Source organism: Trichosurus vulpecula, chromosome 5 (genome assembly GCF_011100635.1).
Source record: "Trichosurus vulpecula isolate mTriVul1 chromosome 5, mTriVul1.pri, whole genome shotgun sequence".
NCBI lineage: Eukaryota > Metazoa > Chordata > Mammalia > Diprotodontia > Phalangeridae > Trichosurus > Trichosurus vulpecula.
In genome coordinates, this window is record NC_050577.1 from 295,459,736 (window position 1) to 295,473,567 (window position 13,832).

The window sequence follows — 13,832 nt, forward strand, 5'->3', positions numbered from 1 at the left end:
TAACCTATGAAAACCAGCTGTCCTTCTGGTTAGGAGACCTCTAGGAAAACTGACTTTTAGGATTCTGGTTCTAGAACTGGAGGATACCTCATCAAACATTTTACAGTCATATAACCCTTCTTTAGAGAGAGAAAAACTGAGACTCCAGAGGGGAGGTGACTTGGCCAACTGTTGGGACTTGAACCCAAGACCTCAGACTGCAAATCCACCATTCTTTCCCCTGGATCTAACTGCCTCTCTGAGTTGATATTTTTTTTTTATTGTAATAAACTCATCATTCTGAGGTGTCACTTCATTCCTATAATATGTATTATTTCCTACAAAAAACAATCAACATACATTGTTTAGTTTAACTTAATTTTTGATAAGCAAGCATTTGTTTTCTCTGTCCTACATCCTTTCCCAACTGAAAAGAAAAAAAGAAAAAGAAAAACCCTTCTAACAAATATGCGTCAGTAAACAAAACAAACCTTTTACACTTGCCACATCCACAAATGTGTGTCTCCTTCTGTACCCTGAGTCCATCTGTTGGGATGGGGGAGGCAGGCTTCATCTCTGGTACTCTGGAATCATGCTGGGTCGTTTATTGATCAGTCAATAAGCATTTACTAAAGACCGAACAACAGGGGACATAGTATGAGTTAGGAAATGCGCTTGCCATGGGGTATACAAAGAGAAAAGTTCAATTTTCCCTTATCTAGCAAGGAGAGATAATCACTAGCTGTATAAATATATGTTGTTGTTGAGTCATGTCCCACTTTTCCTGACCCCATTTGGGGTTTTCTTGGCAAAGATACTGCAGTGGTTTGCCATTTCCTCCTCCTTCTTATTTTACAAATGAGGAAATTGAGGCAAACAGGGTGAAGTGACTTGCCCAAGGTCATACATCTAGTAAGTGTCTGAGGCTGTATTTGATCTCAGAAAGATGAGCCTTCCTGACTCCAGGTGTGCCACTCAATCCACTCTGCTGCCCAGCTGCCCTGTCCAAATATATAGACAGAGCATGAGCAAGATGGTGGTAGATAGTGTTGTATGATGGAGAGAGCTCCAGGTCCCTCCTCTGGGCCATCCTGGAGGTGTGACTGACCCTGGCCAAATCCTGCTGCCTGGTAGGGCTCTAGGCACCTCTTAAGACTAGAACCTTCAGAGACAGTATTGACTCGTGTTGATGGACGGACTTTCATCTTCAGGGAGTTTCTTTCAACCAAAGAATTCACAGCTCTAGTCTGTAAATTACAAATGAGCTGTTTGGGAGGAGAAAGCACTAGGGTGGAGATGGGGGAGGAATCAGGAGAGGGCTTTTAAGCTGAGCCTTGAAGGACACTTTAAAAGGCTGAGGTGAGGAAGGAGTACAGTCCAAGCAGATATAGGAAACGGAGTGCCCTGTAGGAGGACTCTTGTAAGAAGACCAATTTGGGTGAGCAAGAGAAACATCAACCATCTTTCAGTTAATTATTACGGGAACTGCATTTGGCAGTTTTCAGCAGGTTTGACAATAGTGTTGTGGAAGGAGGACTGGGTCTGGAGGCAGAGGTTGGAATCCTGGCTCTGCCACTGACTCCCTGGTGTGACCTTGTGTAAGCCCTTGGTGCCTCAGTTTCCTGATTCATAAAATGAGGGGTTTGGTTCACTTGAAGTCTAGAGCTGGGGTCCTATGATCTTCTCTGGACTTCAGTTTCCCCATTTTCAAAATAAGAGTTAGACTGGACCATTTCCAAGGTACCTCCTGGGGCCAGAGAATACTAAATTGCTTCTCATTTGCCTCAGTTTCCTAATCTGTAAAATGAGACCATTGGAATAGATGAGTTGAAATCTGGCTTCAGACACTTATTAACTGTGTGACCCTGGGTAAGTCACTTCACTCCATTTGCCTTAGTTTCCCCATCTGTCAAATGAACTGGAGAAGGAAATGGCAAACCACTGCAGTATCTCTACCAAGAAAGCCCCAAATGAGGTTATGAAGAGTCAGACATGACTGAAACAACTCAGCAGCCAAAAGGTCTACACATGTGTATACACTGGTGAGTATGGATGGTATATGTGATAGTGAGGAGTCATACATAGGGGAGAAAAAGGAGAAAAGGTTGATTAAGAAGCATGGACATATTTTGAAGTTTCCTTGAGAGGGAAGGAATGTAGTCCATTGGGGAGAGCCCATCATTGGTAATCAACATTCTTGGATTCCATGGACCCCCATACCTATGGGCAAGATCCCTTCCACACTCCATGGATCTCCCAGTTTCTTCACCTGTCACACCTGCCAAGTACCTTGAGTTCAGATGAAGGAAGCAGTGGGGGATGTGAGGGAAGGGGCTGGGGACCCAACAGTATAAAAAAGTAACTTTCAGAAAGGAGAACAATCATTGAGCTCACCTAGTGCAAAAATCTCATTTTACTGAGGGGTAAACCAAGGTTCAGAGCAATCAGATAACTTGCCCAAGGTCACACAGTAGATTCAAACCTAAATCCTCTCACCACGCAGCCCAGGCTCTATCTACCACACCCTTGGACCCTCCTAAGCTGGTTGAAGTGATAAACTTTTAAACCTGATAAAAGATAGAGAGCAAGGGTGGGTACCAAAGACAGACTTCAAGGCTGATGACCTGATAGTGAGCCGATGTGGCCCAGGGGGGTTGGCTGAGCCCAGCTCCCAGCTGTGGGCTGCGGGCACTCCTACTATTATCTTTGCAGCTGGGCCAAGCCTTCAGCTGCCACTGGCAAAACAGTCCAAAAACCAGAAGCAGAAAAACTCTGGCTCTTACCTAGAGAAGAACAGCCTCTAAATCTTTGGGGATGAAGGGTGGGGATCAAGAAGCAGACCAGGGGCCAGGTGGAGACCAGGAGTCATAAAGAAAGGGTGGGAGAGGGGTGGGGAAGTAGGATGGGTCTTTTACCTTTGGCTTTGAGGTCAAAGGCAGAGCCTGAAGTCTACCGGTGACCCTTTCCAAATCTCTACTTCCTCCTCTTGCTCATGCCCCTGGCCTACAGTGCCACAAAGGTCAGAGTGTGCAGCAATTGCCCAAGAGTATGGAGCCTGTCGTATTACAGAGAACAGAGTAGATGGGACACCAAGATTCAGAGATGGCCCTACCCCCTCATTTTACAGAGGAGGAAACCAAGGCAGAGTAAGAGGAAAGCATGTTAATGAATTTGGAGTTTGAATCCTAGGTCTTGAATCCCAGGACCTGAGTTCAAATCCTACTCACTAAGTATAACTCTGTGTAAGTCACTTGACCTCCTCTGGCCTCAGTTTCCTCATCTGTAAAATGAGAAGGTTGGACAAGGTGACCTCTGAGGTCCCTCCCACCTTGAGATTTGTGATCCTATCAAGGAACTTGCTCAAAGTTACATAGCTAGTAAGTTACCAAACCAGCCTAGGAAGGCAGATAGTGGAACTCCAGAACCAGGGCTCTATCTGCCTGAGCCATGGTACAAAGGGAGGAGAAGCCGAGGCCTCTTCCTTCTCATGGGGCCCAAGTGGCCCTTGTATTGTACTTTAAGGGGTACATTGTGAAGCTTGCTGCAAAGCTCCAGTCAGGTGTGACCTCTTATAAAAAACAAAACAAAACAAACTTTCCTGAATTTCCTGGTCGTTAGGGACTGCTCCCTCCTTTCCTGAAATGACTATGGATTTCCCACTTATTTGTCTACACACTGGAAGGCAGGGGCTGTTTCATTTTTGTATTTGAATGCCCAGCACTTAGCTGAGTGCCCTACACAGAGTGGTTATTGTTCAGTTGTTTCAGTCCCGTCTGACTCTTTTGTGACCCATGGACCTCTGCCTATGGGGTTTTCTTGGTAAAGATACTGAGTTGGTGTGCTATTTTCTTCTCCAGTGGCAAATAGAAGTTAAATGACTTGTCCAAGGTCACACAGCTAGGAGTTTCTGAGCCTGGATTTGGACTCAGGTCTTCCAGGCTCTATCCACTGTGCCATGTAGCTGCCTCACATAGCAAGCTGTCAATAAATGGAATTGATTTGAATTTGTTTGACTGGGTAACCTCTGAACAAGTCAATAAATATTTATTAAACACCCGCTTTTTGTAAGTCATCTTGCCAAGTGCTGGGGATGCAGCAAAAAGGTAAAAAAAAAAACAAAAACAAAAAATCCTTGCTCTTAAGGTTCTCCCAGTCGAGAGTCTCTAACTTAGGTCTCTTAGTCCTGTCCTTTCCTTTCACCTCGTAAATCCCATGGCTTCTTGCAAGATTCTGCTCAAACGACATCTTCTGATGGATGCTACTAATGCCTTCCCCCCAGAATGACTTTCCATCTACTCTGCACACTTCCTGAGAATATTTTGTAATTTACATGTTGTCCCCTGGTTAGGAGGTTAGACTATAAGCTCCTAGAGGGCAGGGACTGCCTTTGCCTTTCTTTGTATCTCCTGCACTTACTGTAGTGCCTGGCACTTAGTAGGTGCTTAATAAATGCTTGTCACCTAATGGACTGACTGCTTCATCACAACTACCCTACCAGCTCTGACCTGGACCACATAATAACACTCTAAATGTTCTTGGGGCATCCAGTGTCTCCCCTCTCCAATACACCCTCCACTCCTTTGCCAAATAGATTTTCTTAAAGTATAGGTGAGACCATGTCATATCCCTGCTCCAGAAGTTTGAATGGCTCCCTGTTTTCTCTAGATAAGATAAAATACAAACTCTTCTTTTTGCCACTAAAAACATTTTACAATCTGGCTCCAACCCATGTTCTCAGGCTGATTGTACATGATTCCCTCTTACCTCAGACAAACTGGTTTCCTTGCTAATTCTCCATTAATGACATTGAATATCTTACCTCTGTGTATTTGCCTAGCTTGTCTTCAGGATTAAATCTTTTGCTTCTCACGTACTTCCACCTCTTGGAACCCCTTGGTCTTCTTCAAGGCTCTACCCAAGAAGCCTTTCCCAATTCTCCTCAGCTGGTAGTACCCCACCCACTGTCCCCCATATGTGGTTCTTTTGTATGTATCCTGTGCTTATTTTTAATTGTGACAGTGTTTCTATCACCCTCATTTCCAAACATAGCTCTCCCTATCTTTTACCTCAAGAGCCAACATTTGTAACAAATAATTTATTTAAAGAAAAGAGGAGGGGAAGGGTAATTCCACAAAACAAACCAACACATCATACAGATCAGACAGTATATGCAATGTTACTTACCCACTCACCCGACCTCTGCAAAGAAGGGAGGAAGGTACATTTTTTCATCTCTTCTTTAGGCTTAAACTTGGTCATTAGAACTGTAGCTACTTTTCTGTGAATGTATCTCCCAAGGAGAAGGTAAGCTCCTTGAGGTCAGGGAATGTCTTCAAGTTTAAATTTGTATCCCCTATGGCTAGCACATAGGAGGTATTTAATGAATGCTGGTTGATTCCTTGCTTTTTATGGAAGCAAAAGGCATCATTGAATCTTGGTGGATGTGTAGTCGAACCCTCACCTAAGAATACTCTGTGGCACAGTGAGTAGAACACCGGCCCTGGAGTCAGGAGGACCTAAGTTCAAATCTCACCTCAGACACTTGACACACTTACTGGCTGTGTGACCTTGGGCAAGTCACTTAATCCCAATTGCCCTGCCTTCCCCCTGCAAAAACAAACAAAAAAAATACAAAACATAAAAACAAAACAAAAAAAAGTTTCCCACAAAGGGTCATCTGGCTTCTGCTCAAAGACCCAACTCTCTGGTACCATGATTATTTGTGTAAATGTCATAGGCTCGTCAAAGTCATGAAGGTTCATTTGATTGGATGATGGGATGCTGGTCAAGTCTCATGACTACAAAGTGCTTTACAGATGAACCAATTTCAGCCCAGAAAAGTGGTGACGTGTCCAAGGTCACACAAGGAAGAAGGGGCAGCATCCGGATTCAAACCAAGGTCCCTTGAGATTCAGTGTTTTTTGTTACCTGCATTAACTCATTCTTCACTGCCTCCTCTAGACCAACACTTCTTAAACTGGGTCCAGACCCCATATGGTGTCGAGTTTATGAAGGGTTGTAGGGGCTTCCGGTTCTCCACCATGGCTCAAGATCAGGGTGTAAAGGAAAACCCCATGTGGGAACTGCACATCGGTAAGCTCTGCCTTAACATCTGTGTTGGGGAGAGTGGAGACCAACTGACTCAGGTGGCCAGTGTTGGAGCAACTCACAGGCCAAACCCCATTGTTCTCCAAAGCTTGCTATACTGTTCCATCTTTTGGGATCAGGAGAAATGAGAATATCGCTGTTCACTGTATGGTCCACAGGGTTAAAGCTGAAAAAATTCTGGAGAAGGGGCTGAAGGCGTGAGAATATGAGTTAAGGAAAAATAACTTCTCAGACACCGGCAACTTTGGCTTTGGGATCCAAGAGCATATCGATCTGGGAATTAAATATGGCCTGAGCATTGGCATCTACAGCTTGGACTTCTATGCGGTGCTGGGCAGGCCCAGGTTCAGCACTGCAGACAAGAAGAGTAGGACAGGCTGCATCAGGGCCAAACAGGTTTGGCAAAGAGGAAGCCATGCGCTCGTTCCAGCACGAGTACGATGGCATCATCCTTCTTGGCAAATAAAGTCCTGTTTTCTATTAAAAAGTCAATAAAATGAAAAAAAAAGTGCTGACAAGTGGAAAAAGCCCTGCTCTAGACTATCAGTGTTTGTCCAGTGAGTAAACTGCAAGCTTTTTGAGGGCAGGGACGATTTCCCTTTTCATCTTTGAGTCCCTAACACACAGCACAGGTTCCTGCAGGGAGCAGGTATTTAATATTTTGTTGTGTTGTTGAATTTAATTATACAGTGGTGTGTGGATTACTTGTGATAAGATAAGTGATCATTTGGGCATGACCCCATTTTATGACAGTATTTATTTCATTTTATGACAGTAGTAGTCATGAAGGTGTGCTTCTCCTGACATTAGGATGACCTTGAAGAGATAAAACTGGATTGAGTTGGTTTCTTCTCTGTCAGAGGAGTGGTAGATTTGGGACATAAATGTCAGAGCTGGGGTGGGGTGGGGGAGACCTTATAGATTATCTAGGTCAAGGGTTCTTAACTTCTTCCTGCTCCTTCTCTTACTCCTCCTTCTCCTTCTCCTCTCCCTCCTCTTTATTTTCTCCTTCTCTTTTTCCTTTTCCCTCTCCTTCTCCTTCTCCTTCTCTTTCTCCTCCCCTTCCCCCCTCTCCTTGTCCTTTTTCTGTCCCTGGGATGGTTTGCTCCTCAGTCTGGTGGCTCTCTCACTCTGCTTGCTGCCTCACCCCCCACTACTTAAGGAGTAGATGATGGGGTTTAGACTGTGGGAGTCCCCTTGAACCAGACCCATGGAGGCAGAAACAGCTCTACACCCCTTGCCAGCAGGAAGAAATTTCAGAAGCTGAGATCTTCACCCTTTACCCCAAAGGAATTAGGGTGCCATTTGTTTGAGGGGGGAATGATGGGGTTTAGACTGTGGGAGCCCCCTTGAATCTTCCCACTAGATGAGGCCTTTGCCTGAGGTCATAAGCTTTTCATTATTGCTAGGCCCAAATCTCTAGGTTAATTTACTCTTAGCAGGGAATACAGGCATGCATCCTGGAACCCAGTGGACTCCTTATCATAATGTTTTTAAATTTATAAAACAAAATATGTAGGATTCCAAAGGAAACCAACTCTCTTGAAATAGTTATCAAATTATTTCTAAAAATCCAAATTTACAAATCCTAGGTTAGGAATTCTTGATTCTTGTTCTACTCCCCTTAATTTTTGTAATGAGAAAATGGAGCTTCTTAGATAGAAAACAACTCAGGTCATGTGGTGAGATAGTGGCAGAGGGTATGGGGACCACTGCCATACTTTTATAATCTGGCTAATCTCTACTCCCTTCAGAGCATTGGAGAAAGCCTAGTTAGACTCATGTATGGAGCAAGCACCTCCCAGTCTCTGCTCAGTCCCCAGAGAGATGTGCTCAGGCTCTGTGCCCTGCAAAGTGTTTGTCCCTGAGGACCCCTCATCTTCTCATCCACAGTCATGCCCAAATAACTCGGGTTTGTCAGGGGTAACAGAGAAAGCATTGGGACAGCTCCTGACCCCCTAGCCATCTATATGGATATGCCCAAGCACCACTTAATGCTTAAATTTTTGGGCCCTCCAGGCTCAGAGTGAATGTAAATAGTTTAACATTTCTCTTTTGAGGGTCTTCCCCTCCCAGTTTGATTTTTTTTTTATCAAAGAGGTCATCCCTTGATTCATTTCTTAAAGAGGCCTCTTCACTGAATGAGCCTTACCTTACTGAAAGTGAGAAGGAAAAGACCTTAGCTTAAGCCAAGGTCTCCCACTGCATCCTGGGCCATCTGCAGTCATCCTGATTCATATCTGTTCACTGGACCCAGATGGCTCTGGAAGAGAAAGTAAGGTTGGTGAATTTGCACAGCCCTCCCCAACTCAAATCCAATTCAATTGCATCTCTCTGAGGTCATGGACCTCTTCCAGAATGAAGGACAAACCTCAATTTATGTCCAGGTGTGGCTATGGTTGGGTCAGCACTTATCTTAAGGTAAATTTGGGCTTTAGATATGGTGATGATTGGACTAAATGTTTGCCACATCTTCACCTGCAGGATTGATGAGCTGCCTGGACAAATGAACTGATTAAGGGAAGGTGAGGGGATGGGGAGAAGGATGGACTAGAGAGGAAAAAAGACATTTGAAGGAACAGAATCAGGAGGCATTATTATTTGATGCAGGTTGAGAGGTAACAAGAAAGGAGAATATTAACTTTTGTCTTAGACCCCTTCGACAGTCTCATGATTCCTATGGACACTTCCTCAGAAGTGTTTTCAAAGGCATAAAATACATAGATTAAAAGAAAACCAATCACATTGAATTAAAATTACAAAATATAAAAAAGTGGGGAAATAGGTCATAGATTTCTAGGTAAATACCCCATAGTCTAGAAGCCAGTTGGTTAGAAAAGATTTGAGAGGAAGGAGCAGTCACTTAGCAAAATTACCAAGTCAGAGAAACAGAGCTCGAAGAAGGAGTGAAGTTAGAGTATGTAGGGAGGTCTCTCTGGGTCAATATCCTGGGCTGTGTACTAGAAAGGGAGACCAAGTCAAGACAGAGGTTAAATGAAGCATCAAGGGATAAAGAGCAACCTAATCTGGGTGTCATATGGCTTCTCAGGATATTGTTTCATATTGGAATAGTATGTACTTGGGGCAGGGTGAGAAGCATTAATCTTAGAAACCAAGCTGAAAAAGACCTTGTTTCTTTATTACGCAGAGAAGTTGACAGAAAAGGGGGAGAACGGGAGGGCTGGAGAAGAGGTGGGGGGGGGGGAGAAGGGGAGGGGGGAAGGAGACGGAGGAGAAATGAGGAGAGAGAGAGAGAATTTAACTTTGCATTAGAAGCAGCAAGGTGGAGAACCAGGAGGTAAAGTGGGGACAATTGCCAAAGCCAGATTAAGAAATTAGACTGTCAGGAAGAAGTGAGTAATCAATATTAGCTAGACTTTATACAAGGCTTTTAGGCTTGGAAAACTCTTTACCTGTATTTTCTTACTTGATATCACAATCTGGGGAGGTAGTTGCTGCTGTTATCCCCATTTTATACATGAAGAAACTGAGGCTGAGAATATAGGGGACTCATTTAGGATCACACGGCTGGAAAGCATCTGAGGCTGGATTCAAACTCAGGCCTTCTGGACTACAAGTCCGGTGGTCCAGCTGTGCCACATATGAATGTATTGTAAATATAATAATATGATATGATATAATCTACCTAGAATTTGCCTGACTAGAAATAGTACGTATTTAGAGAGCTCCACATTGTGAACTAACTGGGGCCAGGTTGACCTTTGGCAGGTGGGGTAGGGGAGGAAGGGGCTGCAGTCCTAAAGAATGCATGGACATTCCATGCCCAGTTCTCTGCCTGGATTAACTCATATGCCCAGGTATTCTTTGCCTAATTCCAATCTAAACATGTATAGACTAGCCTACTTCCAGCCATGAGTGGCTAAGGGGTTGATAGGATGTGGTCATGAATAGCCTTCTCATTGACTATGAAGTCAAAAGAACCAATGAGTTAGGGTGTGCAAAGGCAGATCTGAGGGTGCATACAAAGGTGCCACCAGCATATCAATCAGTCCCAGGATTGTTGTGAGTCAGGAAGTCAAGGAAAGGCAGCTGGCTACCTCACCCCATCTAGCCCTAATGTGTCCATGAACACATGGGGCCTCTGTTGTGTGTGTCAGTGTTTGTGTGTGTGTGTGTGTGTGTGTGTGTGTGTGTGTGTGTGAATTCCTTCCTGGTCTTAAGTGAATGAGCATTCTGAGATGTAAGGTATAATAGTAGTAGTGCACAAATTCAGGAGATTCTGAGGTCCCACTGGACTCAGTAGTGGAGGTCACCAGAGCAGGTAACAGTAGCCACAGGAGCCAGGTGGTGATGAAGCAGCAATCTTGCCTAGATGATGGTCTTTTGGGCATCACAATATCTGGAGGGTTTTTGGGGTGGCAGCTGAATGGCCTAGCTCAGCAGTGGCTGAGTCTAACAAGGACTGAGCCCAGTGGTAGCTGGTATCTTTCCCTTCTCAGCACATGAGCAGAAAAGGAGTTGGGGGTGGAGAGTGGCTGCTGAAGCAGTAGAGGTGATGACAAGAGGAAGAGCCTGCTGACAAATGTGAAAAGACATTCACAAAAGGGTGATGGAGGTTTTTAGGAGCACAAAGAGAAATAGGCCAGCTTTGTACCCTAGAAGGCACCAGCTCTCTGAGCCAAGAGGAATGCTATATCAAAGGGGAACTTTATGAGGACCCTATTAAAGGAGAAAATGGCATCTGGCTCCAAAGGTCAGGAGGCTACCCCTTGCAACATAAGCACCTTTGTACTTAAAGCTTTAAGCCTACTCTTGGCAGGGACATTGTGTGTGCAAGAGGAGAGTGTGCCTTGGTTTGAGAGAAACGTTTTGTACCCATTCTTCTTGCTATATTTTCCCATAAATCCCTTTTCTTAAAACTAATGGAATTCAACTGGTTGATTGATTATAGGGAGCACATCTGTTGGGGCTTTAGAGCTAGAGTGTTAGAACCTCAGAATTAACTCCTCCGAATTAAACCTAGAACTCTAAAGGGATTAGTTGTCATTGCCCTCTGGGGACCCAACCTGACAATGTAAGTGCCTAGTGGAGGAAGTGGTCCCAGAGAGGGTGCAACAGAAGTAAAGTAGTTCCTATGCTATAAAAGGGATATCAGGGCATGGTGCCTGATTCATAGTAGACACTTTTTCATTGTTTGTTGAATCAACTGTTCCTGATTAACTTTTTGTTTAAGCCATTTCCAGTCATGTCTGACACTTTGTGACCCCATTTGGGATTTTCTTGGCAAAGATACTTGAGTGCTTTGTCATTTCTTTCTCCAGCTCATTTTACAGATGAGGAAACTGAGGCAAACAAGGTTAAGTAACTTGCCCAAGGTCACACAGGTAGTAAAACCTACCAGATTTGAACTCACGAAGAGGAGTCTTCCTGACTCCGGGTCTAGCACTCTATACACTATGGCGCCATCTAGCTGCCTTTATTGTCTTTAACCCTAGCCTTTTTCTCCTTTCTCTCCCTTCTCTCTTTATTCTGAAACTAACAAACACTGCCCTCCCCGCCCCCCCCCCCCCCACCAAAGAGCATTTCTGTATAGGTTATTATGGACAGCTTGCTTTTATTTTAAGATTTATAATAAATTCAACATGTAACTTTCAAGGCTGTCCTTCTTCTTTGTGCTTCCTTCTGGCTTTCTTTCTGTTCTCTTAATTTTTTTTTTCCAGAGGGGAGAGAAGCCTATTCCAAAGCCTACTCTCTTTTCTATTTCTTCTTCCTCCCCCTCTCATTGAAAAGAAGTGTAACAGAACCCTTGTAACAAATAGGTGTAGTCAAGCAAAGCAAGGAGCAGCTAGATGGCGCCATAGCGCATAGAGTACCAGGCTTGGAGTCAGGAACATTGTTCTTCCTGAGTTCAAATCTGGTCTCAGACACTTACTAGATGTGTTACTTCATCTGTTTGCCTCAGTTTTCTCATCTGTAAAATGAGCTGGAGAAAGAAATGGCAAATCAATCCAGTATCTTTGCCAAGAAAGAGTTGGACACGACTGAAATGACTGAACAACCAGAAAGCAAAACAAAGTCCAGCGTTGGCCATGTCTTGTTTTGCATCTTGTCGGGAGGTGGGTAACAGGCTTTGTTAGCAGTCCTTTGGAATTATGGAGGGTCATCACAATAACCAGAGTTCTTAAGTCTTTCAAAATTGTTTGTATTTCCACTGCTGCTCTTATTATGTAAATTGTTGTCCTCATTCTGTTTGCTCCACTCTGTATCTGTTCATACAAGTCTTCCTAGGTTTCTTCGAAACTGTCTCTAATAACTTCATATAGTGCGATAATATTTATATATCATCTTGTCCAGTCTCTCTTCAATGGATGGGCACCTTCTAAATTTACAGTCCTTTACCACTAAGTCCCAGACTTTTTGAAGAGCTCCTGTCATAGGATTTAAGCAGAAGAAACCTTAGATATCACAAAATCATAGATTTAAAATTCAAGGCATCTCAAAGATATTAGTATAGCACCATCTTCTAGGCTTACTCCTCCAAACTATAATCACATTCACAATTTGGGGTCCCCAGAGAGGTGGCTGGCTTCTGCCTCAATTTTTTTTCAGTTATAGGGGTCACCCTGGAGAGCTAGATTTCTAACATTATAGATCACAAGCCCTCATCAGTGCACTTCCCATTATTAATCAGCCACCAACCTCAGTAGTTTTAGAAAAGGTATTTACTAAGAAATTATGTAACAAGAATAGTTGGTATAAACTTTCTTTCCCCTAAGTCCTGGGGCAAACTATCCTACAAATACACAAAGATTCACAGGAAGAGTCACTAACTTAAAGTAAAATGGTAATGAGACATACATGTGAGGATACACATGTGACAACGAGATTACTGATAACTGCTGGAACTCTGGGGCCTGGAAGTCCTTTATTTATTTATTTTTTTTTGGAAGGGGGAGGTGAGGCAATCAGGGTTAAGTGACTTGCCCAAGGTTACACAGCTAGTCTGAGGCCGGATTTGAACCCGGGTCCTCCTGACTCTAGGGCCAGTGCTTTTTTCACTGCACCACCTAGCTGCCCCTGGAAATCCTTTTTCAAGTACATAACCAGCATTCTTCCCTGGTGCAAGGACTCATAACTCCCTCCTCCAAGGACTAATTTGCCACATCCATTTGTTCTCAGTTTGTCAATTGATTATGGAATTTAGAACTACAAAGACCGTTAGAGATCATAGAAGCATAGAATTTAGAATCTATATAGGTCATGGAATTTATAGTCTACACTGAGGCAACAGATATGAGGTGGAATTGGAAATAATCTTAGGAAATATCTGTATTAGTAAAGAATCTGCTTCTCTGATTTTATAGACCCAGATTCTAGAGTCGAGAAGACTCACATTCAAATCCTGCCTTAGATGCTTCCTAGCTGTGTGATTCTGCCAACTTCTCTTGGCCTCAGTTTCCTCCTCTATAAAAAAGGGATAACAGCATCTGTTTCACAGGGTTGTTGTGAGGATCAGATAATACATGGAAAGTACTTGACAAGATTTAAAGCACTGTGTAAGTGTTAGCTAGTGTATCTTCATTATCATTATTATGCTAGTGCTAGGAGGAAGCTTAGAACATAGAATGTCAGAGCTGGGAGGGCCTTAGACTAGGGAATGGCAAGGCTGGAATGGGGGGCTTAGAACAGGGAATGTCAGAGCTAGGGAGTAAGAACTTAGAACATAGACTGTCAGAGTGGCAGGGGAACTTAGAACAGGGAATGGCAGAGCTGAGAGGGACCTA

At 43.7% G+C, this 13,832-nt stretch overlaps 1 pseudogene; it reads left to right on the forward strand.

Moving 5' to 3' along the window:
• Window positions 1-6,020: 6,020 nt before the first annotated feature.
• Window positions 6,021-6,553, forward strand: LOC118851888 (annotated as a pseudogene).
• The last annotated feature ends 7,279 nt before the right edge of the window (window positions 6,554-13,832 follow it).